At 44.2% G+C, this 26,363-nt stretch overlaps 1 long non-coding RNA gene across 1 annotated transcript in view; it reads left to right on the forward strand.

Annotated features, from left to right (window-relative positions):
• Positions 1-26,363, forward strand: part of LOC122548169 (uncharacterized) — a 51,807-nt gene that overhangs the window by 1,096 nt on the left and 24,348 nt on the right. Inside the window, exons 2-7 of the long non-coding RNA XR_015754340.1 lie at positions 7,475-7,581; positions 8,907-9,012; positions 12,114-12,220; positions 14,943-15,025; positions 17,961-18,047; positions 21,761-21,865. This is a non-coding gene — a long non-coding RNA (uncharacterized LOC122548169). The remainder of the gene's footprint in view (positions 1-7,474; positions 7,582-8,906; positions 9,013-12,113; positions 12,221-14,942; positions 15,026-17,960; positions 18,048-21,760; positions 21,866-26,363) is intronic.

Genomic DNA, 26,363 nt, shown 5'->3' on the forward strand with positions numbered 1-26,363 from the left:
GGAGGGAAATATATCCCCGGTGGTGGGGTCTGTTTGGAGGTGGCGGAAATGTCGGCGGATGGTTTGGTTTATGCGAAGGTTAATGAAGTGGAAGGTGAGCACCAGGGGCGTTCTGTCCTTGTTGCGGTTGGAGGGGTGGGGTCTGAGTGCGGAGGTGCGGGATGTGGACGAGATGCATTGGAGGGCATCTTTAACCACGTGGGAAGGGAAATTGTGGTCTCTAAAGAAGGAGGCCACCTGGTGTATTCTGTGGTAGAACTGATCCTCCTGGGAGCAGATACGGCGGAGGCGGAGGAATTGGGAATACGGGATGGCATTTTTGCAAGAGGTAGCATGGGAAGAGGTGTAATCCAGGTAGCTGTGGGAGTCGGTGGGTTTGTAAAAAATGTCAGTGTCAAGTCGGTCGTCATTAATGGCGATGGAGAAGTCCAGGAAGAGGAGGGTGGTGTCAGAGATGGTCCAGGTAAATTTAAGGTCAGGGTGGAATGTGTTGGTGAAGTTGATGAATTGCTCAACCTCCTCGCGGGAGCACGAGGTGGTGCCAATGCAGTCATCAATGTAGCAGAGGAAGAGGTGGGGAGTGGTGCAGGTGTAATTACGGAAGATCGAATGTTCTACGTAGCCAACAAAGAGACAGGCATAGCTGGGGCCCATACGTGTGCCCATGGCTACCCCTTTGGTCTGGAGGAAGTGGGAGGTTTCAAAGGAGAAATTGTTAAGGGTGAGGACCAGTTTGGCCAAACAAATGAGAGTGTCGGTGGAAGGGTACTGTTGGGGATGTCGGGAGAGAAAAAAAACGGAGGGCTTGGAGGCCCTGGTCATGGCGGATGGAGGTTTAGAGGGATTGGATATCCATGGTGAAGATGAGGCGTTGGGGACCGGGGAAACAGAAGTCTTGGAGGAGGTGGAGGGCGTGGGTGGTGTCTCGAACGTATGTGGGGAGTTCCTGGACTGGGGGGATAGGACAGTGTCATGGTAGGTAGAGATGAGTTCACTGGGGCAGGAGCATGCTGAGACAATGGGTCGGCCGGGGTGGTCAGGCTTGTGGATCTTGGGAAAGAGGTAGAACTGGGCAGTGCGGGGTTCCCGGACTGTGAGGTTGGAAGCTGTGGGTGGGAGATCTCCTGAGGTGTTGAGGTTCTGTATGGTCTGGGAGATGATGGTTTGGTGATGGGGGTGGGGTCATGGTCGAGGGGGCTGTAGGAAGACGTGTCCTCGAGTTGGCGTTTGGCTTCAGCGGTGTAGAGGTCAGTGCGCCAGACTACCACTGCGCCCCCTTTATCTGCTGCTGAAATGGTGAGGTTGGGATTGGAGCAGAGGGATTGCAGGGCTGCGCGTTGTGAGGGTGAGTGGGGGAGGGGGGTAGACAGGTTGAGGCGGTTAATGTCCCGGCGGCAGTTGGAAATGAAGAGGTCGAGCGCGGGGTGTCCAGGTGGATGCAGTGTGTTGAAGGTGGGCGAAGGGGTCCTCGGAAGGTGGGCAGGAGTCCTGATTGTGAAAGTAAGCTCAGAGACGGAGGCAACGGAAGAATTGTTTGACGTCACGGCATGTATTAAATTCATTGATGCGTGGACGGAGGGGGATGAAGGTGAGGCCTTTGCTGAGAACTGATCGTTTGTCCTCATTGAGGGGAAGGTCTGGAGGGATGGTGAAAACTCGGCAGGGCTGGGAGCTGGGATCTGGTGTGGGTGTGGAGCTGCGAATGGGGGTGGAGCCTGTAACTGGAGTTGGGGGAATGGCGGTGGAGTCATGAGCAGGGTTCCACCCCCATTCTCCCCACGCTGACGTCATCATCCTAGGAAAAATACTTCCATTGTCTACCATTCTAATCCTCTGATCACCTTGTATGTCTCTATCAAATCCCCTCTAGCCTTATTCTTGCCAATGAGAAGAGTTTCAAGTCTCTCAGCCTTTCCTCACAAGACCTTCGTCCAGACCAGGCAACATTCTGGTAAATCTCCTCTGCACCTTTTCCAATGTTTCCAGATCCTTCCGGAAATATGGGCACCAGAACTGAACACAATATTCCAAGTGTGGCTGCACCAGCGTTTTGTATAGTTGCAGTATGGTATTTCAACTTCGGAACTCAATCCCTCCACGAATGAAACCTAACACATCGTTTGCCTTCTTAACAGCACTATCAACCTAGGTGGCAACTTTCAGGGATCTATGTACATGGACTCAATGATCCCTCTGCACACCACACTACCAAGAATTTTTCCATTGACCCAGTATTCAGCCTTCCTGTTATTCTTCTCAAAGTGCATCACCTCACATTTAGTTGCATTGAACTCTATTTGCCACCTCTCAGCCCAATTCTGCAGTTTATCCAAGTCCCCTTGCAACCTGTAACATTCTTCCACACTGTCCAATACTACACTGACTTTAGTGTCGTCTGCAAATTTCCTAATCCATTCACCTATACCTGCAGTCGTCCCAAAACAGATCCTGGTGGCACGTGACTAGTAACGTGACTCCAGGCTGAATATTTTCCATCAACCACCACTCGCTGCCTTCTTTCAGAAAGCAAGTTTCTAATCCAAACTGCTAAATCACTCTCAATTCTATGCCTCTGCATTTTCTCCACAGCCTACCATATGGAACCTTGTCAAAGACTTTACTTTTGTCCATGTGTACCACGTCAAATGCCCTACCCTAATCTACAAGCTTGGTGACCTTCTCAAAAAACTCCATGACCTGCCCTTGACAAAACCAAGTTGACTATCTGAAATCAAATTGATGTTTGCCAGATGATTATAAATCTTATCTCTTATAATCGTTTCCAAAACCTTTCCTACAACAGAAGTAAGGCTCACTGGTCTATAATTACCTGGGTCATCTCTACTGCCCTTCTTGAACAAGGCCACAACATTTGCAATTTTCCAGTGCTCTGGTACCAAATCTACAGACAATATCCAAGCCAAAGGCTTCCCAGAGAATCCTCGGATAAATCCCATCCAGCCCAGAGGACTTGTCTATTTTCACTCCTTCCAGCATTGATAACACCTGTTCATAACTAACCTTGATAATTTCTAGTCTAATATCTCATACTTCATTCTCCTCCTCTACAATATTCTCCTTTTCCTGAGTGAAAACTGATGAGAAATGTTAATTTAGCATCTCTCCGATCTCCTCAGGGTCAACACTCATCTTCCTATTCTGTATGTGATTGGCCCTATTCCTACCCTAATCATCTTTTTATTCCTCACATACCTATAGAAAGCTTTAGGGTTCTCCTTTATTCTATTTGTTAAAGACTGCTCGTGTCCTCTCTTTGCTCTTTTTAACTCTCTCTTTAAATCCTTCTTAGCTGATCTGTAATTCTCCATCGCCTCATCTGAACCATCTTGCCTCATCAACACCTAAGCCTCCTTCTTCTTCGTAACAAGAGATGCAGTTTCTGCAGTAAACCAAGGTTCCCTTACCTTATCACTTCCTCCTGCCTGACAGGGACATACCTATCAAGGACATGCAATATCTGTTCCTTAAACCAGCTCCACATTTCCATTGTCTGCATCCCCTGCATTTTTCTACCCCATTCTGTGCATCTAATTCTTGCCTAATAGCATTATAATTGCCCTTGCTCCATCAATAACTCTTGACCTGTGGATGTACTTATTCCTTTCTATCGCTAAACTAAACTTAACGTAATTATGGTCACTCTCCAAAGTGCTCACCTACAACTAAATCAAACACCTAGTCTGGTTCATTACCAAGGACCAGATCCAATGTGGCCTCCCCTCTTGTCAGCCCTTCAACATACTGTGTCAGGAAACACTCCTGTACACATTGGATAAAAACCGATTCATCCAACGTATTAGAGTTATAGCATTTCCAGTCAATTTTGGGGAAGTTAAAGTCCCCCATAATGACCACCCTGTTACTTTCACTCCTATCCAGAATAATTTTGTTAATCCTCTCTTCCACCTCCCTGGAACTCTGTGGAGGCCTATAAAAAAAAACTCCAAGCAGTGTGACCTCTCCTCTTCTGTTTCTAACCTCAGCCCACATTACCTCAGGAGACTAGTCCTCATCAAAAGTTCTCTCAGCCACCGTGATACTCTCCTCGACTAACGTGACATGCATGGACCCATTGTAGTGCTTCAAACTCCATGAGGCAGACAGACTTGGTCTGGAACCTCCTCTGTCCTTAAGACCTTATGCACTGCCTGTGCTCCTCCATTTCCCCTTTGCATGTTCCCTTTCCAACCCACCCCACCTGCATCACTCCACAAATGGTGCTGTCAAGGGCAGAAGTCTGTGGAATACCCTCCCTAACCTTCTCTATCCTCCTTTAAGATGTATTTTAAAATCATTCTCTTTAATCAACGTTTTGATCATCCATGAAGCACCTTAGGAGATTTGCCATTGTGAAAGATTCCATACAATGCAAGTAGTTGTTATTGCTGTACATTAGGAGAAACAGGAATGATGCATTCAAAATTCTAACAAGAAAGTCACTGACAGGTGTAGTGTGCAGGCCACCAAATAATATCACACTGGGATGGGCAATAAACAAAGAAATAACTATTGTCTGTAAAAATGGTACGGCTATTACCATGGGTGATTTTAATCTACATGTAGATTGATCGAACCAGCTCAGTCAGGGTAGCCTTGAGTTTATTAAGTGTATCCATGATAGTTTTCTTGAACAGTATGAAATGGAACTGACAAGAGAGCAATCTATCCAGGATCTGGCCCTGTGCAATGAGACAGGAATAATTAATGACCTCAGAGTTAGGGATCCTCTTGAAAGAAGTGATCACTGTATGGTTGAATTTAGAATACATATGGAGAGTGTGAAGATAAAATCTAATACTTGGTCCTGTGCTTCAACACAGGGAACTACAATAGAATGAGGGAGAACCTGGATAAAGTAGACTGGAAACAAAGATTTTATGGTGGGACAGTTGATGAGCAGTGGAAAATTTTCAAAGGCACTTTACAAAGTGCTCAGCAATGATATATTTCAGTGAAAAGGAAGGAATGTAAGAAAAGGCATACTCTGCGAAGGGTATCTAAGGAAAGTGATCAAATTGAAAGAGAAGGCATGCAAAGTGGCCAAAAACAGCCTGAAACTAGAACTGGGAAAACTTTAAAGGTCAACAGAAAGCCACAGAAGAGCTATAAAGAAACGTAAGATAGAACATGAGAAAAATAAACTAGCACAGACTATAAAGACAGATAGCAAAATTTTATATTGAATGAGAAAAGAGTAGCTAAAGTAAATGTTGGTCCTTTGGAAAATGAGAAGGAACATTTAATTATGGGATATCACAGTGGAGGAAACAAATATCTTGCCAATAATTAGCAAAGAGACAAAGATAGGTGAGGATTTGGAAACTATCATTATTACAGAACAGCTAGTGTTGGACTGTTGGAGTTGATTGAGCTAATGACAGAAAAGTCTTCTGACCCTGATGGAATGCATCCCAGGGTACTAAAGGAGATGCCAGGAGAAATAGCAAATGCACTGGCAGTAATTTTCCAAAATTCACTGGACTCTGTGACAGTCCCAGCAGATTGGAAAGCAGCAAAAGTGATGCCACGTTTTTAAAAAGGAGGTGGACAAAAGGTGGGGAATTATACACAAGTTATCTTATTCTCTGTAGTGGGAAAGATGCTTGGGTCTATTATCAAGGAAGAAATAGCAGGGAATCTTAATAGAAATTGTCCCATTGGACAGACAGAGCATGGGTTCATGTAGGGCAGGTCATGCTTCACAAATCTTTTGGAATTCTATGAAGACATTTCGAGCTAGGTGGACAACAGGGATAGTGAATGCGGTGTACCCGGATATCCAAAAGGCCTTCAACAAGGTGCTGTGCAAGAGGCTGTTGTATAATATAAAGGTGCATGGCATTAGGAGTAGAGTATTAGCATGGATAGAAGATTGGTTGACTAACGGGAAGCAAAGTGTGGGGATAAGTGAGTACTATTCTGGCTGGCAATCAGTGACTAATAGTGTGCCTCAGGGATCAGTGTTGGGACTGCGATTATTTAGAATTGATACAGATGATTTGGAGTTGGTGACCACATGTAGGGCGTCAAAGTTTGCATATGACACTAAGATGAGTAGCAGAATAAAGTGTGCGGAGGACTGTGAAACTTTGCAGAGGAACATAAATATATTGAGTGAGTGGGCAATGGTCTGGCATTTAGAATAGAATGTTCATAAATGTAAAGTCCTACTGTTTGGTTGGTTGGATTATTACATGATTTTTAAAAAGTTGCATCATTTGCTATGCAGGGGCACCTGAGTAACCTTCTGCATGAAGATTGGTTACCAGGTACAACAATCAATTCAGAAAGCAAATGGAATTTTGGCCTTCATTGCTGAAGGGATTGTGTTTAAAAGCAGAGGTTATGTTCCAGCTGTATTGGGTGCTGGTGAGGCCACACCTGGAGTACTGCATGCAGTTTCTGTCTCCTTACTTGCTCAAGGATGTACTGGCACTAGAAGGGGTGCAGAGGAGGTTAACTAGGTTGATTCCAGAGTTGAGGGGGTTGGCTTAAAAGAGACTGAGTAGATTGGGATTATATTCATTGGAAATCAGAAGAATGGGAAACATACAAAATAATGAATGGAATGGATAAAATAGAAGTAGAGAGAATGTTTCCACTGGCAGATGAAGCCAGGACAAGAGGGCATCACCTCAAGATTACAGGCAGCAAATTTAGGACTGACTTGAGAAGGAACTTCTTGATCTCGATGGAATTCATTGCCCAGGGAAGTAGTTGATGCTAGTTCAGTAAACATTTTTGAAGCTAAGGTAACTTTTTTTTTAAAGAAATAACTAATTAATTAAGGGATATTGTGAGAACGTTGGTAAATGGTTCTGCGCCCACGAAATGATCAGCCATGATCTTAATGAATGGCAGAACAGACTCAAAGGGCAGGACGGCCTTCTCCTGTTCCTAGTTCTTTTGTTGTTATATTTTGCATTCCTCCCGCACTCGTGACTTTCAGGTGCTGGTGTTGGATTAGGATGGACAAAATTAAAATTCACAGAACACCAGGTTATAGTCCAACAGGTTTATTTGGAAGCGCTCGCTTTGCAGCTTCTTCATCAGGTGGTTGTGTGATTTTTAACTTTGTGTCTCACTCTTGTAACTGATAAACAGCAACAAAAGCCACGAAGCAGTGCGCATGCTCCAGGCAACAATGGGCCCTGGGTGATTGATGTCAGCGGAAGACCAATGGAAAGGCAGGGGCAGAGCTGGAGGACCTGGCGGGGCATTTGGTCCTCCGACCAATCAGAGTAAATGAGGGACGGGGCTAGACTATACCACGTGATCATCCTCAGGGTGGACGCAGATGTGCGGGACGTGTGGATGGAGAGCTGTTGGTAAGGAAAGAAATAAACAGCAGGAAGTTGGACGGAAATGGTGTTGGTATGGGCTGAGAGGTTTTACAAACATTTGGTGCACATCGGAAAATACAAATTTGAAACTTACAATCCCGTTTTTGCAGTAAACTGGAAAATAACCTCATCGTGTGATTTCCGCCATCTTTATTCGGGGCAAAGATTCACTGGACACGTGCGCGGCCGCCAGCTTTGTCGGGGGCAAAGTTCAGAGGTATGTATGTGCAGCCCTCCCTGGTAGAGAGTCATAGGGCAGGATTTACCCAGAGCACATTCAAACCCAGAGAAATGGATGTTTTTTTTCTGGATTTGTTTCTTCATCCATTTAAATGATTTGGATGTGAATAGAGCCGGTATGGTTCGTAAGTTTGCAGATGACACCAAAATTGGAGGTATTTTGGACAGTGATAAAGGTTGTCTCAGAATACAATGGGATATTGATCAGATGGGCCAATGGGCTGCGGAGTGGCAGATAGGGTTTAATTTAGATAAATGTGAGGTGCTGCATTTTAGAAAAGCAAATCAGAGCAGGGCTCACACTGAATTGTAAGGTCTTGGAGAGTCTTGATGAACAAAGAGACCTTGGAATGCAGGTTCATAGTTCCTTGAAAGTGTCACAGGTAGATAGGATAGTGAAGAAATTGTTTGGGATTCTTCCCTTCGTTGGTTAGAGCATTGAGTAAAGGAGCTGTACAGGACATTGGTTAGGCCACTTTTGGAATATTGTGTGCAATTCTGGTCTCCCTCTTATCAGAAAGAGGCACTGAAACATGGAAGGTTTGAGAATTGATTGTTTAAGGATGTTGCCAGGGTTGGAGGGTTTGTGTTGCAGGGAAAGGCATAATAGGCTGGGGCCATTTTCCCTGGAGTGTCTTAGGCTGCGGTGTGATGTTGAAGAGGTTTATAAAATTGTGAGGGGCATGGATAGTGTAAATAGACAAGGTGTTTACCCTGGGGTGGTGGAGCCCAGAACTAGAGGATATAGGTTTAGGGTGAGAGGGGAAAATTCAAAAGGAGCCTAAAGGGCAACCAAAATTGTAACATTTAAAAGGCATTTGAATAGGAAGGGTTCAGAGGGATGTCGGTCAAGTGCTGGCAAATGGGAATAGTTTAGGTTAGAATATCTGGTTTGCATAGATGGGTTGGACTGAAGAGTCTGTTTTTGTGCTAGACATCTCTGACTGTGGGATCATAAAAGTGAACACTGCTCTGATTCACCTCTGGGCTCCTTGATGTCCACTTGTTCATTATCTAGCTTCCTCAGTCTCACATGAGTGTATTTTTGCCATGTTTAGTATTTTACTACCATGTTCACAGACCTTTTTGTAAATGGATTGTCCACTGCTGCCTGACTCCTGACCGTATTCTGCTCCATTATTAGGTTATTTTTTCCACAATATCTTTGACAGTCAAGAATTCTTTTTTCCAATAGTGAGTGGATTTTTCTTCCATTTCTGACAGTCAAATTCTGCACAATTTTCATTCCCTATAATTCATATTGCACTCCCTGAAACATCATGTGTATTTCTCCTTCCACAGATACCAGTGATCATTGCCAAGCCGTTTTGCCTGTGGAGAGGGTGATGTTTGACTTCCTTGTACATCTGCAGTTTGAATGGTGAAGGCGCTCCCACAATGTGGTTGGGTAAGAGACATTACAGATTATTCACTCAGCGATAGTGAAAAGTAGAAGATATCTGTACAAATCAGCATGTTTTTAGTTTCACAAAAAATATTGAGAACTTTTGACATAAGGCCACAGCTGGAGAATATTATGTCCGGTGACCAAAACCATTGCCAAATAAGCAATTTTTTCAGGAATGCCTTAAAGGAAGAAAACAGATCTTGGAGGGTGGGAATTCCAGACCGTGTTGCCTTGGAATCTATAGAAACAGTCACACAGCTGAACTCAAAAATAAACACATCATTGGGAGTCTAAACTAAAATGAGTTATTGAGATATGAAAGGGTGTGTGGTGCAGGAAGATAGGAATGATTACAGCCAGGAATTAAGTCAGGGGTGTGAAAGTAAATTGTTGTTGCTTGTAAATGGGAGCCTTTTGATGGATCAGCAAGTTCTGGTACAAGTGAGCACTTGGGCGGTAGAGTTTTCAATATTCTGGAGATTATAGGGAGGGTGATTGTGGTATGCTGGCCAGGAGAGGGTTTAGATAACGAAATCTAGAGTTAACAAAATGAATGAATGAGAGTTTCAGTAAATGAGCTGAGACTGTGGTGAGGTCAGGTGATATCACTGAAGTCGAAATAGTGGTCTTGGAGTGGGACTGGGCTCTGGAATTCAGCTGTTTGTCAGTTTGTGAATCAAGTCTGTAACAAGATCAGGAACTGAGTGGCCCTGGCAGAACCCGACCTGGGTGTCACAGAAGGTTATTGCTGAGCAGCTGCGTGACAGCACTGTTGATGACACCTTCCATCACTTCACTGCTGAGCGAGTGTCGACTGATGGAGGGAAATTGGCTGGGTTGGCTCTGTCCTGCGTTTTTGTGTTGAACATCCCTGAGAAATGTTCTACAATGTCAGTAGGTGCCAGTGCTGGACTTGTCTTGGTGGGCAGCAATTTCTGGAGCACAGCCATCAGTATTATTGCCACAATGTTGGTAGGGCCGACAGCCTTTACACTACTTCTCCATTTCTTGATCTGATTTGAAATAAGTTTTCAACCAAGTTGATTCACATCTGTGATGTCAGGGACCAGTGTAGAAGGCTCATCCACTTGGCACTGCTGGCTGAAGATTGCTGCAAATGCTGTTGTCTTATCTGTTGCATGGATGTGTGAGACCCCTCCATCAGTAAGGGTGGGGATATCTGTGATGCTTCCTGCAGTGAGTTGTTTAATTGTCCATCACCATTCCTGACTAGGTGTGGAAGAACTGCAGAGCTCAGATCTGATCCATTGGTTGTTGGATCACATAGTTCTATTTGGTGTTGCTTGCGCTGTTTGGCATGCAGGTTGGGTAGCTTCACCAGGTTGGCACCACATTTTTAGGTATGCCTGGTATTGCTCCTGGCATGCCCTCCGGAACTCTCCATTGAACTAGGGTTGATCCCCTGGCTTGATGTTAATGGTTGAGTGGGGGATATACCAGGCCATGAGATTTCAGATTGGGCTGGAGTACAGTTCTGCTGCTGTTTTGGCCCACAGTGAGACAGAAGTTGCAGGGTCAAGAGGGCTGATTGTGTTGTTGTATTTTCCAGTGCATTGGTAGATGTAATGTGGTCCATCCAGTTTCATTCCTTTGTTGAGACTGTGCAGTGATTAATACAATGAGTGATTTGATGGGCCACTGTCAGGAGTGCAACTTTTAAAAAAAGGTTTTGTGATTTACACATGAAAGAAGTGAAACTATCATGGTATTCGAACAGATGAAAAACTCAACAGACAATCGAGGTATTTTTCAATGGATAATTTCAGTTACATCACACTAAATTTTTGCTATAAATTCCGTGCCTTAGAATTATGCCCTCCACAATCACCTGATGAAGGAGCGGTGCTCCGAAAGCTAGTATGCTTCCAATGAAGCCTGTTGGACTATAACCTGGTGTTGTGTGATTAGTAACTGAGAATATTACAGCACTACTAACAGGGCTGCATGTAAACAGTCTCAGTCCAGTTAATCAATACATTCGGAAGGATTTCCTCCAAGTTTGATGACGCAATATTCGTCAAAACCGTCAACTTCAACCTGCAATGTTGTTGTTCACAAAAACTTCAGGCTGACACAAAGTTCCCCACCCCACTGCAATGTGGTAACTGGGCCCGGCCCAGGAATTGGAACTGGGACATTTGTGGACTGTGATCTCAAAGGAAGGGAGCAAACACAATTCTGACAGATTAGTCCTCAAAGATGAGTAGCAAGTTTGAGACAAGGCAGGTGGTATACCATCTTGCACTTAGCTTAATTGCATTTCTTATTTACAGTCGTGTTTTGCAAAGTGTAAAGAACTGTGTTTTTTTTCATGGTTGGGGAGTTTTATTCTAGTTGATCACAGTTGCCCCCTCTCGCTCCCCAAGTCAAATCATAGGATCTATGACAAAACAATAAACTGCAGGTGCTGGAGATCTGAACCCCAGAAACAAAGTGATGGAGAAACTCAGCAGTTCTGAGGGCATCGGTGAAGAGAAAAATAATGTTACATTACAATTTCAGTGACTCTTCGTCTGAACGGACAAATGGTCATGAGACTTGGAGCTTACAATGTTTTATTTCCCTCAGAGATGCTGCTGGACCTGCGGTTCTCCAGCACTGTGCTTTCTATATTGAACTTTAGTATTTTTCCGATCTGTTTTGTAAATAATCTCCAAAAGTGAAAGGTACATTGCAAACATGAGCACAATTTCCACACTTGAGTTACACAGCACGTCTCAGTTTAAAAACAAAATTTAACTCAAAATAATATTCCATCTCAAAATTAGAGGAGAAAGTGAGGACTGCAGATGCTGGAGATCAGAGCTGAAAATGTGTTGCTGGAAAAGCGCAGCAGGTCAGGCAGCATCCAAGGAACAGGAGAATCGACGTTTCGGGCAGCGAAAAACTCATTTACAAAGGGTCTATAAAAGTAATAATGCAGTAATAAACAGACCAAAAATGGTTCGAGACTGAGGAAGCTAGATCTTGACAAAGTGGTATTTTCCTTCCATTTCTGACTCTCAAATTCTGCACCATTTTCATTCCCTCTAATCCATTTTGCACTCCCTGAAACATCAACTGTGTTTCTCCTTCCACAGATACCAGTGATTAATGCCAAAACCCTGTTGCCTGTGGAGAGGGTGATGTTTGACTTTCTTGTACAGCTGCAGTTTGTGTGGTGAAGGTGCTCCCACAATGTGGTTGGGTAAGAGACATTACAGAGTATTCATTACAGCAACAGTGATGATTTGAAAATAATGTCCAAATCAACAACAGTTTGTATTTTTATTATCATGCTTATAATTTCACAAAAATACGATTGAGAACTTTAGACATAAGGCCAGAGATGGAGATATTAGGTCAGGTGACCAAAAGCATTGCCAAATTGTTTTGAGGGTTGTCTTAAAGGTGGAAAGCAGACCTATGAGGTTTTGGCTGCGAATTTCAGACCATGCTGCTTCAGCAACTGTAGGAACAGCCACACAGGTGAAGTAATGAATTAACAAATGGTTGGGAGTCTCGAAGAAAATGGATTGTCGAGGTCTCAAAGTGTGTGTGGTGCAGGGAGCTAGGGATTATCACAGCCAGGAATTAAATCAAGTGTGAGAATTTTAAATTGAGGGATATTGGCCAAGTGCTGGCAGGTGAGACTAGATTGGGTTGGGGTATCTGGTCGGCATGGACCGGTTGGACCGAAGGGTCTGTTTCCATGCTGTACATCCCTATGGCTGTATGCTGTTGATTATAATTAGGAGCCTTTTGATGAATCAACAAGCAGAGATTCAGACTTTCTTGAGATTACAGGGAGGTTGAATGTGGGAAGCTGGACCTGAGTGTGTTTGGAAAATGAAGTCTGGAGATAACACAAGGTGGATGAAAGTATATGAGCTGAGACAAGGGTGGAATCAGCTAGAAATAGTGGTCTTGGAGTGGGACTGGGCAGTCACCCTCACCTCACCTCTGGGATTCAGCTGGTTGCCAGATTGTGAATCAGGGCGGTAACACAATCGGGAACTGAGTTGCCCTGGTGGTGCCTAAAATGAGTGTCACTCAGCTGACTGTTGCTGAGCAGCTGCTGTTTGGTAGCCCTGTTGATGACATCTTCCATCACTTTACTGCTGATCGAGTGTGGACTGATAGATGGAAATTGCTTGGGTTGGATTGCCCTGTATTTTTGTGTTGAACATCCCTGGGCAATGTTCCACATTGTCGGTAGATGCCAGTGCTGGAGCAGTACGTGGCTTGGTGGGTGGCAAGTTCTGGAGCACAAGCCATCACTATTATTGCCAAAATATTGGCAGGGCCCGTAGCCTTTGCACTACTTAACCATTTCTTGATGTTATTCAAACTCAACTGAACTGGCTTAAAACTCGCTTCTGTGATGTTAGAGACCACTGGAGAAGGCTGAGATGGATCATCCTACTTTGCACTTCTGGCTGAAGATTGCTGCAAATGCTGTCATCTTATCTGGTGCATGGGTGTGTAAGGGTGGGGTTATCTGTGATGCTTCCTCCGGTGAGTTGTTTAATTGTCCATCACCGTTCACAACCGGGTGTGGCAGAACTGCAGAGCTCCGATCTGTTCCATTGGATGTAGGATCACTTAGCTCTGTTGCTTGCTGCTGATGCTGTTTGATATGCAGGTAGTTCTGTTTGATAGCTTCACCAGGTTGGCACTTCATTTTTAAGTCTGCCTGGTGCTGCTCATGGCATGCCCTCCTTTACTGTCCATTGTGATGAGTGAGTGCGGGATGTACAAACCCATGAGATTACAGATTGTGCTGGAGTACAGTTCTGCTGCTGTTGATGTCCCACAGTGCCTCAAAGATACCCAGTTTGAGATCCTACATCTCTTCGAAGTCTGTCCCATTTAGAATGGTGATAATGGAGGTTTTTCTCAACTTTAACTTTTCTCAACTTTGTCTCCAAAAGGAATGTTTGATGGTCGCTCATACTGATACTGTCATGGCCAGATGTATCTGCAGCTGGTCAATTCATAACAATGAGATCAAGTATGTTTTACACTCTTGTTGGTTCCCTCACCACCCGCTGCAGACTCAGTTGAGCAGCTATGTCCTTTTAGGACCTAGCCAGCTCAGTCAGTAATTCTGTTGCAGAGAATGTCCTCGATTGTGGACATTGAAATCCTGTACCCAGAGTACATTTGACACCATTTTATTGCCTCAGTGCTTCCTCCAAATGTTGTTGAACGTGAAGGAGAAGTGATTCATCAGCCAAGGGAGGATGGGACGTGGTAATCAGCAGGAGCCATGAGACTTCCTGGTCTCCGGAGCCAATGCTGTGTACTCCCAGGGCAAATCCTCCCTGTCTGTACACCACTGTGCCACCACCTCTGCCTGGTCTGTCCTGCCGGTGGGACAGGACATATCCAGAGATTTCAGGAGAAAGTGAAGACTGCAGATGCTGGAGATCAGAGTCAAGAGTCTGGTGCTGGAAAAGCACAGCAGGTCAGGCTGATGAAGGGCTTAGGCTCGAAACATCGATTCTCCTGCTCCTCGGATACTGCTTGATTTTGTGCTTTTCCAGCACCACACTCTCGATATCTAGGGATGGTGATGGTGGTGTCTGGTCATTGTTTGTAAGGGATGATTCTGTGAGTATGACTATGTCAGGCTGTTCCTTGACTAGTCTGTGAGACAGCTCTCCACATTTTGGCACCAAAAACCATATGTTAGTGAGGAGGACGTTGCAGCATTGAGAGGGCTGATTCTGTAGTTGTAATTTCTGGTGCCTTGTTAGTTGCCAACTGGTCCATCCAGTTTCATTCCTTTGTTGAGACTTTGCAGTGATTAATACAGTGAGTAGCTGGCTGGGCCGCTGTCAAGTTGGCAGGATTTGTTTCGCCATTGACAATGGTTTCATGGAGATCAGAAGATTCCTAATACGTTATTTTTTTCTTGACTTCAGATTCCACCATCTGCCAAAATGGAATTCGAACAAGGACTTCAGTCATTTGTTTTAATATTCTGGATAAAAGCTAAATACATCAGGTTTGTTCACTCATTTTAAATATCACTAACCCTGGTTTTGTTTCTTTGTAAAACACTGTCCATCATCCTGTCTCCTCCATCCTCCCCTCCAACAACGAGTGAGGAGCAATGGAGTTTCTCTGTCACTAAGACTGAGATAATTCAATCAGCTGCCTCTGCTGCTTCTCTCCCTCCCACTAGCCCACTGAGCCAAACTGCCTCACATGGTGTTCCTGGTTTTTGTCCTAAACTTACATCTTTCTCCAGTCTCTTGTCAAGCCTTATCAGAGCTCACCTTGACCCTTTACCCTAATCTCGCTAAACTCACTTTCCAACTCTCTTTCCTCCACTGCCGCCTCATCCCCCCCCCCCCCCTCGCCAATTTATAGATATTGTTCCTTGTTTTGTCTGTTGGTCTTTTTTGGTTATGTCCTTCTCTCCCATTCTGTGAAAAACTAATATTTGACCTCCCCGTTGTTGGAAAATCCTGCTCCATCTCCACTCTCCCTTTCCTTTCTGAATTCCTTGCATTTGGTGTCCCTCAACGATCTATCCTTGGTCTCTCCTGTATCTCACGTACATCGTGCCAGGAGGTGATATCATCCAAAAACACTGTGTTAGGTTTGACATGTACACTGACGATGCCCAGCTCTCCCTCCCCATCATCCCTCTCCATTGCTCCACTATTACTCAGTTATCAAACTGCTTATCACATTCCCTCTACTCGATTAGCTGCAATTTCCTCCAATGAAACATTGTCACGGTTAAACCCATTGCCTTACCTTTACCTTTCTGCTGAGCCCCTCCCTCCCCCTGGGAACTGTCTGAGGCAGAACAACACTCTTCACAATATTGCTGTTATATCTGACCCCAAGGTGACCTTCTTATCAGACATCCACACAATCACAACACCAGGAATTCCAATCTCTTAAACGTTGCTTTTCTCCACCTCACCCCAGCTCCATTGCTACTGAAACCCCTTACCCGCGTCTGTATCACCTTAAACTTGAATCCAAAACAGAACCCTTGATTCCGTGACTCAGAATCTGGTTTCAGACTCCCCTCTCAGTATTTACCCTCAGACACATCCTCTCAGTATTTATCCTGTCAAACCCCTTAAGAATCCCATCTGTCTCAATGAGATCACCTCTCTTTCTCCAAAATCCAGTGAGTAGAGTCCCAACCTTTTTAGCCTTCATTTAAAAGATAATCCCTCCAAACCAGGGATCATCTCATTGAATCTTCCCTGAAATGCCTCCAATAAAGTGACACATTTCCTTATCTAAAGGGACCAAAACTGCTCTCATTACTGCAGATATGGTGGTCTCACCAGCACTTCCACACGTTACTCTCAGGTATATACTCCAAACTCTAATACTGAAAACTTTTAAAACAAAACATTCAATTCCTCTTCCTGATTCCCTGTTGTAACTGTGTGGTAGCTTTCTGTGTTTCCTGAACAATTACCCCTGGTCCCTTTGTTGTGCAGCTTTCTACAGTGTCCACCATTTAAATAGCACTTTGTTCTTTTATTATCTCCTCCAAAATGAGCAACTTCCCACTTTTCCAAGTTACGCCCCATCTGGCAACTTGTTGCCCCCTTCTCCTGTGCATCTCTCTCTTTTCATAATCCTCTTAGACCTTTACAGTTATGCCTTTTCTAGGAGATATCCCCCCTTCCCATTCTTCCAAACATTTACTGGGAACACTGGGCAGTGGGAAGCAGGCAGAGTTGCTATCTTTTTAGGGATACGCTTTGGAATCTCCTAGAAACCCACAGATTTCCCCCTGAGTTGACTGCTGATGTCCTCGAGGGTAATATGTACAGTAATCCTGGGCCACGAGGAGGGGATGGTGTGAGTTTCTAACTTGAACTGATAGTGACAGATTTTATAAACTTGTATTACAGGATATTACAGGTGGACATTCAGATGGTAATCTCAGTAAATATTCTGCTAAACTCTGATTGAATTACTCAGTATATCAGGATCTGGATATTCACATTGTGTGTGAGAGTATTGTGTTCCAGATCAATCCCATTTGCTGCTTAAAAATTCTCCTTTGAATCATCGCATTCTCTCAAAAGGTCTCCCCAAACCTTCAATGTGTCATGTAATCCTTTTATGATGACCTGATGAGTGTAAGGTTTATTATTCGAATATGTAATTTTTGTATAAGGATGTCTCAGAGAGGGAGCAGAATATTCTTAAAGGGGAGAATAACCATTTTGAGGGGAGGCTGTTGTTTATTGGTATCAATGACATAGGAATAGAAGAGTTCACATTATTGGATCATTGGAATCTCTTGTAGGGTAGAATTGACCTCCATCAGAAGGATGGATTGTACTGGCACTGGAAGGGAACAGTTGCTAGTGCTATTCAGGAGGCATTAAACCAGTGAAGGAATGTGGGTAAACCCAGAGAGAGTGTGAGGGAAGAGCTAAGTCTGACGCTGGTACAGTTCAGACATCAAACAGTCAAGGCAGACAAGGGCAAGGCACAGAATGAGCAGTTACACTGCATTTATTTCAATGCAGGAGGCCCGATAGGTCGGGCAGAGGAGCTCAGGGTATGGTTTTGAACATCACACTGGGATATTATAGCAATTACAGAGGCATGACTTAATGATGGATAGGACCAGCAGCTTAATGTATAGATGCTGTAGCAAAGATAGAAAGGGGGTAACAGAGCAGGGGGAGAGGTATTTTTGATTAGGGATAACATTACAGCTGGGCTTCAAGAGGGTATTCCTGGGAGTACATCCAGGCAGGTTATACAGGTGGAACTGAGAAATAAGAAAGGGATGATTTCCTTATTGGGATGGTACTATTGACCCCCCCTCCCCCTTCCCCAATAGTCAGCAGGGAGTTGAGAAGCAAATTTACTTAGAGATCACTTATCTGTAAGAATAGTATGGTTGTATACAAGACTTGACCTTCTTTGTTATTCATTCACAGGATGAGGGTGTCACTGGCTGGGCCCAAAGGGCAGTAAAGAGTCAACCACATTGCTGTGGGTCTGGAGTCACATGTAGGCCAGACCAGGTAAGGATGGCAGATTCCTTCCCTGAAGGATATTAGTGAACCTGATGAGGTTTTTTTTCGCAATAATCAACAATGATTCATGGTCTTTAATAGATTCTTAATTCCAAATTTTTATTGAATTCACATTCCACTGTCTGCTGTGACGGGATCCAGACCCTGGGCCCCAGAACGTTATCCGGGTGTCTGGATTATCCATCTAGTGATAATCTCACTAGGTCATTTGGCAGGGTGAGTGACTGAGGTATCCGTGGGGCAGCACATCAGTACCAAAGATCCCATGGTCTCTGCGGAAGATAGAAAGGGCTGGGGAGGGAGATATATCCCTGGTGGTGGGGTCTGACTGTAGGTAGCGGACATAGCAGAGGTTCATGGAGATTAGTGGGTGGCAGGTGAGGACTGGGAGATTATATTCTTATTGTGGTTGGAGGGGTGGGGGGAAGGCGGAGGTACAGGAAGTGTAGGATATGCGTTGGAGTGCATTGTTGATCAAGTGGGAGGGAAATGCGGTCCTTGAAAGAGGAAACCTTTCTGGGATGTCCTGGAGTGGAATTGCTTCTCCTGGGAACAGATATGGCAGAGGCGGAGGAATTGGGAGTACAGGATCACGTTTTTACAGGAATATACTCGAGGGTAATCAGGAGAGCAAAAAGGGGACTTGAACTACCTCTAGGAAATAGTTTAAGGAGAATCCAATGAGGTTCTACAAATACATTAAGGATAAAATAATAACCAGACAGAGAATAGGACCCCTTAAAGATCAACAAGGACATCTATGGAACAACAGGAGGTGGGAGAAATACTATGCTATTCTATTCTAGAGAGTTTGGAGAAATAAATAGTGATAACTTGAAAAGTGTGTATATTACAGAGGATGTCTTAAACAGTAGCAAGGTGGATAAATCCCTGGGACCTGATCAGGTGTATCCCAGAAATTTGTGGAAAGCTAGGAAGGTGATGGCAGTGCCCCTCCCTGAGGTATTTATATCATTGTTTGTGACAGGTGAGGTGCTGGAAGATGGGTGCCATTATTTAAAAAAGGTGGTAAGGAAAGGCCAGGGAACAAGAGAACAGTCAACCTAACGTCAGTGGTAGGTAAGTTGTTGGAAGGAATTCTGAGGGACAGGATTTACATGTATTTGGAAAGACGAGGATTCATTAGGGATAGTTAACATGGCTTTGTGTGTGGGAAATTCTCTCTCTCTAACTTGATTGAGTTTTTTTGAAGATGTGACAAAGATGACTGATGAAGGCAGACTGTGGACGTTGTCTATATGGACACTGAACGATGTTCCACAAAGCAGACTGGTTAGCAAGGTTAGATAACATGAAATGTTGGGAGAACCAGCCATTTGGATACAAAACTGGCTTGAAGGTAGGAGGCAGAGGGTGGTGATGGAGGATTGCTTTGCGGACTGGAGGCCTGTGAGCAGCATTGTCCTGCAGGAATGGATATTGGGTCCTTAAATAAATGACTTGGATGTGAATATATGAGATATGGTCAGTGGGTTTACAGAAGACACCAAAATTGGAGGTGTAGTGGACAATGAAGAAGGTTAGTTCAGAATGCAACAGTATCTTGACCAGATGGGCCATTGGAGCGAGGAATGGCAGACTGGGTTCAATTTAGATAAATGCGAGCTGTTGTATTTTGGAAAGGCAAATCAGGGCAGGACTTGTACACTTAATGGTAAAGTCCTTGGGAATGTTGCTGAACATAGAGACCATGGAGTGCAGGTTCATTGTTCCTTGAAAGTAGAGTCACAGGTAGGCAGACTAGTGAAGGTGGTGTTTGGTATGCTTATATTTATTGGTCAAAGCATTGAGTACAGAAGCTGGGATGTCAAATTGTGGTTGGACAGGATATTGATTAAGCCATTTCAGGAATTATGTTAGAAGTTCGAAATTCCCTGTTTTGGAAAGGATGTTGTGAATCTTGAAAGAGTTCAGACAAGATTTACAAAGACTTTGCTAGGGTTGGAGGATTTGGGCTACAGGGAGAGGCTGAATAGGCCAGGGTTAATTTCCCTGGAGAGTCAAAGACTGAGAGGTGACTTCATGGAGATTTATAAAATCATGAAGGGCATGGATAAGGTGAACAGCCAGGGTCTTTTCCCCCAGTTAGGTGGGTTCAAAATAAGATCACATGGGCTTAAGTTGAGAGGGCAAAGATTAAAAACGGATCTAAGGGGCAAAGTTTTCAAGCTGTGTGTGGTGTATGTGTGGAATGAGCTGCCAGGTGAAGTAGTGGAGGCTGATACAATTACAACATTTTGAAAGGCATCCAGTTGGGTACATGAATAGGAAGAGTTTCCAATTATATGGACCAATAGCTGGCAAATGGGGCTCCATTTGTTGAGGATTCCTAGTTGGCATGGACAAATTGGACCAAAGGTCTGTTTCTGTGCTGTACATCTCTGACACTAATAAATGAAAATAAGATGTGTTCCTCTTTTGTGGAGAGCTAGCAGAAGCACAGATAATTGTCCTTGGAGCTGAGAAGGTTAAGCAGTGATTTTGACCAGGTGCAAATTTGTTTCTAGGATATCTAATCTGCAGAGAGACAGGAATTGTTAACAATGTCACAATTTTAGTAACTATTTTCAAGTAATTGGCAAATAATGTGAATATGTGAACATTATTGTATTCAGTAAGTTCTGAGTATCTGGAACAGTCTGAATGACAGCTGGACACAGACTCAGCAGTTATTCATAAACAGATTTGGAATTTTACTTTTTAAGGGAAGATTTGGGGGGCTATGGGCAAATGGGAAGGGAATTGGGACAGTTTTGCAGCATCTCCAGAGGGAGAGGGTACAGCCCAAATGGGCTGAATAGCCCCAGCCCCTGTGCTCGTGATACTGCCCCATTGACTGTGAATGTTGAAGCTCATCCCAGGGCAGAGAGAGGGAGGATCCCACCACTCACCTCACAATGGGCCCCGATGATTGATGTCAGCGCAGGCCAATAGGGGGCAGAGGGCAGTACTGGAGGACCAGGTCGTACCAGTTTGTCTTCCAACCAATTGGAGTGAATGAGGGCATCCTCAAGGCTGGAACTAAAGAAAGGCACATATCGCAGAGATTTGAGAAACTGGAGGACATGAGATAGGGAGCATTCTGTGGCTGGTGATGAATTATATAAATAAGGAAGAGTTGTGAGGCTGGATGAGGCGACAGTGATCGGGAGAGTTGAGGATGGAGGAATTTAGAGTGAGGATTAGAGTCATAATGTTATACAGCAAGGAAACAGGCCCTGTGGTCCAACCAGTCCATGCCAACCATAATTCCAAACTGAACTAATTGTACCTGCCTCCGCTTGGTCCACATCCATCCAAATATTTCCTATTTATGTACTTATCTGAATGTCTGTTAAATATTGTAATTGTATTCACAGCTACCACTTCCTCTGGAAGTTCATTTCACACGTATAAATTTTTTTTAAAACCCTAATGTCTTTTCTTAAATCTTTCTAATTTCTTCTCAAAATGAATGCACCCGAGTTTTGAATCCCCCTCTCCCCCGGCTATTCACCTTATCTACACTCTTTGATTTTGTAAACCTCCAATAAGGTCACCCCTCAACCTTGTGCACGCCAGTGAAAAAAATTCCCAGCCTATCCAGCCTCTCCTTAGAACACAATCCCTCCATTCATGGCAACATGCTGGTAAATCTCTTCTGAACCTGCTCCAATTTAATAATATCCTTCCTATAACAGCAAAACCAGAACTGGACAGAGTATTCCAGAAGAGGCCTCCCCAACGTCCTGTACATCCTCAACATAACGTCCCAACTCCTGTACTCAAAGGTCTGAACAATGACGGTATGTGTGCTAAGCACCTTCTTAACCACCCTGTCTACATGTAACACAAACTTCAAAGACGTGAAGCCCTCGGTCTCTTTGTTCCCATATCACTACTCAACGCCCTACTTTTATTGAGTGTAAGTCCTACCCTCGCTTGTTTTGTTAGGATGTTATATTTTGCATTTATTCCAATCCAAAACATTTTTGAGTATAAAGGCAGTAGGAGTATAATTAAGAGGGAAATCAGGAGGCAAAAAAGGGATGTGAGATAGCTTTGGCGAATAGGGTTAAGGATAATCCAAAGGGCTTTTGTAAATACATGAACAAAAGGCTAACTAGGGAGAAAATAGAGACCCTCAAAGATCAGCAAGGCAGCCATTGTGTGGAGCTGCAGGTGATGGGCGAGATAGGAAACAAGTATTTTGTATTAGTGTTTACTGTGAAGAAGTACATGGGAGATATAGAATGTGGGGAAATAAATGGTGACATTTTGAAAAATGTCCATATTACAGAGGAAGAGGAGGTGCTCAATGAGTGGCTAAGGAGCTGGTGCAGGGGAAAAGGATTCACGTTTTTTGGATCATTGTGATCTCCTCTGGAGTAGAGTTGACCTGCATAAGAAGGATGGATTGTACCTGAATTGGAAGGTGTCTAATATCTAGGCAGGGAGACTTGCTGGTGATACTCGGGAGGCATTAAACCAGTGAGGGAGTGGGTGTAAACCCAAGAAGATAGTGAGGAAAGAGATATGTCTGAGGCTGGTACAGTTCAGAAGTCAAATAGTCAAGCAGGCAAGGGCAAAGCACAGAATGAAGTCGGACTGAGCAGTTGCACTGCATTTACTTCAATAGAAGAGGCCTGACAGGAAGGCAGATGAGCTCAGGGTATGGTCTTGAACATGGCACTGGGATATTATAGCAATTACAGAGACATCACTCAGGGATGGATAGGACTGGCAGCTTAATGTTCCAGGGTATAGATGCTACAGGAAGAATTGAAAGGGGGACAAGAGAGGAGGGGGTGTGGCATTTTTGATTCGGGATAGCATTATGTTTTTGCTTAGGGAAGATATTCCTGGGAGTACGCCCAGTGAAGTTATTTAGGTGGAACTGGGAAATAAGAAAGGGATGATCACCTTATTGGGGTTTTCTGCATGGATTTCGTCCGGGTGCTCTGGTTTTCTCCCACAGTCCAAAGATGTGCAGGTTGGGTGGATTGTCCAGGCTGAATTGCCCACAGTGTTCAGGGATGTGCAAGTTGGCTAGCCCTGGGAAATGCAATGTTACAGGGGGAGTTTAGGAGGCTCTCCAGGTCAGTATCAGTGTGATGGGCTGAATGACCTGCTTCCACACTGTTGGGAGTCTCTGATAATTCTACTAGTTTTAAAATAGTTACAGAAAATAATATACCAGATCTAAAAGTTAAGGTTCTGAATTGGACAAAGGCCAATTTTGATGGCACAAGGCAAGAACTTTCATCTGGCCCCTCAAGCCTGCTCTACCATTCAATAAGATCAGGGCTGATCTTTTCATGGCCTCCGCTCCACTTTCCTGATCTCTCACCATAACCCTTAATTCTTTTCCTGTTCACAAATCTACCTTTTGCCTTAAAGGCATTCAAGTTGGTAATGTCAAATGCTGCACTCGGCAGGGAATTCCACAGATTCACAATCCTTTAGCTGAAGAAACTCCTCCTGAACTCAGTCCTAAATCTGCTCCCCCTTATTTTGAGGTAATGCTCTGTAGTTTGACCCACCCCCAGTGGAAATAACCACTCTGCTTCTGTCTTATCTACTCCCTTCATAATTTTATTGTTTCCTATCCAACCTCCCATTCTTCTAAATTACAATGACTATAGAACCAGTTTTCTCAATCTCTCCACATACACCAACCCTCAACTCCTGACTCAAACTAGTGACCCTCCTCTGTACTCCCTCCAGTGCCAGTACATCCTTCCTGAAGTAAGGAGACCAAACCTGTACACAGTACTCCAGGTGTGGCCTCACCAGTACCCTGTACTGCTGCAACATAACCATCCCTCTCGCAATGAAGGACAATATTCCCTTCACTGCCTTAATTACCTGCTGCACCTGCAAACCAACTTCCTGTGATTCATGCACAAGGACACCCAGCTCCCTCTGTACAGCAGCATGGTGCATGTTTTCACCATTTCATCATCCAGTTTGCTGTTAGTCCGACCAAAATGGATGACCTCACATATCCCAACATTGAACTCCATCTGCCAGATCCTTACCCACTCACGTAACTGATCTGTATCCCTGTGCAGACTTACAGTGGCCTCTGCACACATTGCTCTACCTGATCTTTGTATCAAATGTGAACTCTGACACCGTACACTTGGTCCTCAACTCCAAAACATTTGTGTACATTGCAAACAGTTGTAGTGGAGAAAGTGAGGTCTGCAGATGCTGGAGATCAAAGTTGAAAATTTATTGCTGGAACAGCACAGCAGGTCAGGCAGCATCCAGGGAACAGGAGATTCGACGTTTCGGGCACAGGCCTTGTCGAATCTCCTGTTCCCTGGATGCTGCCTGACCTGCTGTGCTGTTCCAGCAATAAAGTTTCAAAACAGTTGTAGTGCCAACACTAATCCAAACACCCATTTATCCCCATTCTTTATTTTTTGTTGGTTAACCGATCCTGTATCAATGATAATTACCCATAATGCCATGCATCTTTACCTTATTCAGCAGCCTTTTATGTGGCAACTTATCGAATGCCTTCTGGAAATCCAGGTACACCACATCCACCGAGTCCGCCTTGTCCAACGCACTCGTTGTATCCTCAAACAGTTCCAGTAAATGCGTTAAATGTGACCTGCCTTTTATGAATCCATGCTTTGTCTGCTCAATGAGACAATTTCTACCCAGATATCTCACCACTACTTCCTTGAGAGGTTCAAGCATTTTCTCCACTATAGAAGTTAAGCTTACGGGTCCTTTTTGAAAAATAGTGGCACCACATTTGCAGCTTCCAGTCTGTCAAAACCATCCCAGAATCCAACAAATTTTAGTGGATTATCACGAGGTCTATTTGTTATTTTCCCCCCCCACTCTCTTCTCCCTCCCCCCCCCCCCACCATCTCTTTTAGTCCCTGGGATGCATTCCATCAGAGCCAGGAGACCCATCTACCTTTAGGCTGTTATCTTTCCCAACATTACCTCTTTACTGAGAGTGATTGCTTCTGTATCCTCATCTGCCATTGCCTCCATAGGCCTGCGACAATGAGAGTATATAGACAGTATGTTCCTGTTAAGGCCAAGGCTGGTAGGTGTAAAGAATGCTGCCTGACGAAAGAAATTGTGGGCCTGGTCAAGAAAATGAAGGAGGCAAATGGCAGGTACAGAGAACTGTGTTTGTGTGAATCCCTAGAGGAGGATAGGGGCAGTAGGAGTATACTCGAGGTAAACCAGGAGGGTGAAAAGGGGACATGAGATAGCTTTAGGAAATAGGGTTAAGGAGAATCCAAAGTGATTGTACAAATACACTAAGGACAAACGAGTAACCAGGCAGAGAATAGGTACCCGCAAAAATCATCAAGGCTGTCTGTGGAACTGCAGGAGGTGAGAGCGATTCTGTATGAGCGGAGAGGTTTTACAAACAAAATGTGCACATCGGAAAACACAAATTTGAACGTCCCAGTCTCGTGTTTTCAGTAAACGGGGAATTGCCTCAGTGTGGCTGCAGGCATGAGTGCGCGCCGCCATCTTTATTCGGGGCAAGAATTCACTGGACATGTGCGGAGCCGCCAGCTTTGTAGGGGGCAAGGTGCAGCCAGGCGCATGTGCAGCCTTTCTCTGGTACAGAGTCATTGGGCAGGATTTACACAGAGCACATTCAAACTCAGAGAAATGGATGTTTATTTCTGGATTTGTTTCGTCATTCATTTAAATGATTTGGTATCGTAAATGAGTTTGCAGGTCATACAAAATTGGAGGTATTGTGGATAATGAAGAAGGTTACCTGAGATTACAATAAGATATTGATCAGATGGGGTTTAATTTAGATAAATGTGAAGTGCTGCATTTTGGAAAAGGAAATCAGGGCAGGACTTGTACACTGGCAAGGCCCTGGAGACGTTTGTGGAACAAAGAGACCTTGGACTGCAGGTTCATAGTCCTTGCAAGTGAAGTTGCAGGCAGGTAGGATGATATGATGAAGAAGGTGTTCAGTATATTTTCCTTTATTGGTTCGAGCATTGAGTATAGGATATGGGAGGTCATGTTACTGTACAGGACATTTGTAAGGCCACTTTTGGAATAGTGTGTGCAATTCTGGCCTGCCTCCTATCAGAAGGGTGCTGTGAAATTTGAAAGGTTTCAAAAAAGACTTACAAGGATGTTGTTAGGGTTGGAGGATTTGAGCTGTAGGGTAAGGCATAAAAGGCTGGGGCTGTTTTCCCTGGAGTGCCATAGGCTGAGTGGTGATGTTATGGAGATTTATACAATCATGAGGGGCATGAATAGAGTAAATGAACAAGGTGTTATCCCTGGAGT

The sequence above is a fragment of the Chiloscyllium plagiosum genome, unplaced genomic scaffold (assembly GCF_037043375.1).
Source record: "Chiloscyllium plagiosum isolate Xiang-an unplaced genomic scaffold, Cpla_swu_hap1 HiC_scaffold_44, whole genome shotgun sequence".
NCBI classification, from domain to species: domain Eukaryota; kingdom Metazoa; phylum Chordata; class Chondrichthyes; order Orectolobiformes; family Hemiscylliidae; genus Chiloscyllium; species Chiloscyllium plagiosum.